Consider the following 4,325-nt stretch of genomic DNA (forward strand, 5'->3'; position numbering starts at 1 on the left):
GCTAGAGTGAAGTGGTCAAGTTTAACAGATCTCTTTTCGTACTTGTCAAACCAATTCTCCTTCCATATACGTGTATCATCACCATCAAGTTGTGCTAGTTCTTTTAGAGTTTTTCTGATTCGATCTCGTTGTTGTGGCCAGTAGGTAGGAATATATTATATTTGTATCATCGATAATATCAAAGTCTGGATTCTCATTCATAATCTTAACGAGTTTCTGTTGTAAATTGCTAATTCCTCTGTTTGTTTTATTGATATATTTAACGAGGTACTAGCTCATTAACACGTTCGTCGCCACGTCACCCAGATCTGGGTGACGAGTGTGTTTCCGTGGGGTCCCCGTCACCCAAATATGGGTGACGCTCTTCTTATTCCAGTTAATACGACTTTCAGGTGGATTTTTAAAACGAATTTAATGAAATCAGTATTGAAATATAAATAAGGATATACAACAGAAAAATACTACAAATATACATATTATACTATAATTTTTACTAATTTATATAAGATAACATATTGCATTATACTATCTCGTATGGTGTGCGTTAAAACATTGTCAACACATTTGTGGTGAATCGGACACTTGGAACAATAAGTCGTAGTTTTTTTTACATTTTTTTTGCTTCTTGTCGTTCAGCAGTTTGTCTTTTTCTGGTAACATAGGGCGCACGTCCTTCTTACAGACTTGCCCTGCTCATTCGTACGAATCTCCAGCTTATGGACACGTTCCTTGTTCTAGTAGAATTTTCCGGGACAACCATTCGGCTACAAGCAACTCTCGAAATTGTCTTATCCAATTTTTTTATTTTTGACTCTCTAGTATACGATGTGAGCATTTACTACACTGGTACCCAAACGCAAATGTAGTGCTAATTTTCGATACCACTTGATACTTTTCCGTATCGTTGTGGCATATGACACCATCTGGTCGCTCCTGTCGATGCCATTTTTTCCATTATTATAAGCAATTACCGCCAAAGGTTTCTTTTTAGGAGGACGTCCACGATGAGAAGAATCCGTTGTTGATGTCATGATAGGTGGATGTTTTGTTGATAACATCCTAACATCGCGAACGTCCCTCCACCTCAGCACCACAATACCGTTGTCGTCTTTATTGATACTATATCACTCTCTTCAGTCGGTATGACATTACAAATTTTGGCATAAATTTTTTGTTATATCGCACAGTCCCAACGACATGCGTCTTGAATTGTAAAAATTTTAGTGCTAGCTCATAACTGATATAAAAGTTGTCGACAAACAAAGTTCGTCCCTCATTTATCAATTTATCTGCTAGTTCAATGCAGACGTTTTCCGCTAGGCCAACTTGCCTTCTTTCGCTGGTATCTCGTCCAGAATATACTTCTCCGACCATCTATATCATTCGGTAAAGCACAATTTGAACAGTTTTATACCATATTTGTGGGTTTCGTTGGGACATACTGCCTGAATATGAGTCGTCCCCTCAAGGAATCATTGTTTCGTCTATAACAATATCTTCACTGAAAAGACTTTCTGGTAATTATCTACCAATAGGTTTAGGAGTGGCAAAACTTTTCCGAGTCTGTTACCCTCTTCTATCGTTTCGTTATTTGCAAAATGCAAGTTTGCTAACAGAAACTCAAAACGATTACGGGACATCTGACTGCGCGGAAATGCGAAGTTGTAGATCGTGTCCTTTGACCAACATGTATTGAGCGGTGTCTTTACCAGACCCATCCAAATCATTAGTCCTATAAATTTTTTTTTCTGCACAAGTTTTGGGCTTCCGCCTCTTCAATCGAGCATGTTCAGTCGTATCTTGTTGCAATTTTTGCTTGCATATCTGTTGGTCTCCGTGACTAAAATGGTTCAATGAATAATCAATAGAGTTCAGCTTCTCTTCTTCGTCCAGAGCAAGTTCTTCTAACATGTGGTCAAGGTCTTCACTTGGATATGATTCCTCAGTATCGGAGCTTGAACTCGATGAGATTCTATTTAGCACTTTTCTTCTAAAACTCACTACTTCCTCATCACTGCTCTCCTCACTTTCAATTATATTTTTACGCTTTCCAATGAACATTTTGAGTATAAAAGTATGCTTCTCAAATGAAGGATCTGCGATAACTTCTGAGAGATCCTAGACAGTCCACTAGTTGAAAACCTTATCGTTCTCCCCATTTTAGAACTAAATATTAGTTATAAAGAAAGAATGCAACAAAAGGAAAAAAATTGTTTAGAATTCAACAAAAGGAAAAAAATTGTTTAGAATACAACAAAGGGTAGAACTGTAGATAGATAAAAAATATAGATAGATAAAAAAGTAAATATAGGTAGATAAAAAATATCAAAAGAAAAATTATCGATGTATCGAATGAATATCAAAGTATCGAATGGAATATCATGAATTAATTAATGGAAAACGATACTCGAGTTACGTCCCTGCTATTTCCCGCTTATCGCTCTGTTTATGTTTCGGCGCTCCGACAGTTTAATTTGGGCCTCGGGAGAAAAAAGCGCTTAGCGACGAACGTGTTAATATTCTTTAGTGATGAATTGAACCCAACTACGTTAAGAATTAAAAGATTAAGACAATTATGCCAATTTTTGGAAGGTTGCCGTCTTATAAAAGCTCTCGGTCGAGTTATTCCAACTCGTAAGATGTTTATATAATCGTCATCTAATATTATGTGAATAGCTTGATTAAAGTTTTGAGTGTTGTTGTAATCATTATCTTCTAAGTTTCTTCGTATATTTTTGAATGATAATTTTAGTCTTCTCTACTCAGGATTTTCTTTCACTAGTGGTATAATAATAGTTGTTTTACGAATAGGCAAGAAAGGTGCCTCGAATCTACATTTCCGAGCATTATCACAAGTATTTTTATACCATGTAAATGAATGCTTATGAGTTTGAAATTTTATGCGTCCAGAAGCTTCTGATGAACTTACTGAGATAAGATTATTAATTAAGGCAATCGCTTCTTCATAAGTGACTCCAAACGCATCCTTTGGTTTATTATCCAACCATAATAATAAATAGAAATGTGGATTACCCTTATGTTAAAAGTCAATGCGTTTAAAGTAATTTAGAACTCTATATTTTCCAAACGGTCTTACTTCCTTTGATTGTAAAATTAATACGATGATATTAACCAACTTATTAAAGTAAATTGCGCAACTTACGGCATTTTCATTGACTAAGATTGTTTTTTGAAAGTAATTTAATGTTTTAATCTGCTCATCTGTCAGTATTTCTCCTTTATTTTTAAGTCTTTGAAGAAGCTTTAAAAGAAGCGGTCACCCAATTTAATTAGAACTAATAGTCAAAAACATGGTTGGTTTTCCCAACTAGCACATCATTACTAATAGATCTCGCTTACGCGCAAATCAGTAAGCTGCAGAATTAGGAATCGATTTCATAAAAACTAATATCTCTCTAAACAGGCGCTAATATTATCTTCAGATAGAAGTTGCTCTCTTTAGATATATTGTTGTACGTGCCGATATGTTTGAACCCAATTTTTAAACAATCACAAACTCTTACAATTAGACGCAATGTTTTCATCGCAGTATAAAAAAGTTTATTTGGTTTCACTCCTCTCTTATCAGAACAACGCAATTCACTGGTTGCCATCATAAATAGCGTAACCGTAATGTCGTCTCGGAATACAAGAAATTCATGTAAGTAAATTGCTGGAAACAACAATTCCTCTGCGTATTTATCAAACAGTAAACTTTTTGAAACTGTATTTTCATCTGGATCGATTTGAAAGAATTTATCTATGTTCCACATAAGAGTTTGCTGTTAGGCTATGAGACTCTCATCAATTGTAATGTGCTCATTATAATGTTATCATTAGTTGTAAACCAAGCATCTTCTACTTTGATATCAAAATACTTCTATAAAGGTGTCTGGACCAAATATGTTAACCATTGTTTGATAACAGACCTTTTAACAACCAATGAAGATAAATGTTTTATGAAAAAGATTTTTCTTGGTGTGTACATATATACAAAAATCTTCTTCTTGACTGGTAATAGTCTGGATAAAAGACTTGTCATATTTTTAACTATGACAGGTACATTAATTATTTGTTTGGTTATAACAAACTAATTGTTACAATGCCGCAATCTACGTATCTGCATAAAAGGAAGCCGTGGTGAAATAAATAATTCAGCAATAATGTCTAATTCTGATTAGTCTGCTGGTCTCTCTGGATATTTGAAACCATTGAGGATTGCCAAAGACGGGATTTTGCCTTTTTTAACACCGACATTTCAAATTTTATACATATTGACTTCAGCCACGTTTGTAAATGTCTGAAAAAAATATCATACGACAAGA

General features: G+C 34.7%; 1 pseudogene; it reads right to left on the minus strand.

The window, feature by feature from the left end:
• Positions 1-815: 815 nt before the first annotated feature.
• LOC122523739 lies at positions 816-2,061 on the minus strand (annotated as a pseudogene).
• Between the last annotated feature and the right edge of the window lie 2,264 nt (positions 2,062-4,325).

The sequence above is a fragment of the Polistes fuscatus genome, unplaced genomic scaffold (assembly GCF_010416935.1).
Source record: "Polistes fuscatus isolate 324 unplaced genomic scaffold, CU_Pfus_HIC Scaffold60, whole genome shotgun sequence".
NCBI lineage: Eukaryota > Metazoa > Arthropoda > Insecta > Hymenoptera > Vespidae > Polistes > Polistes fuscatus.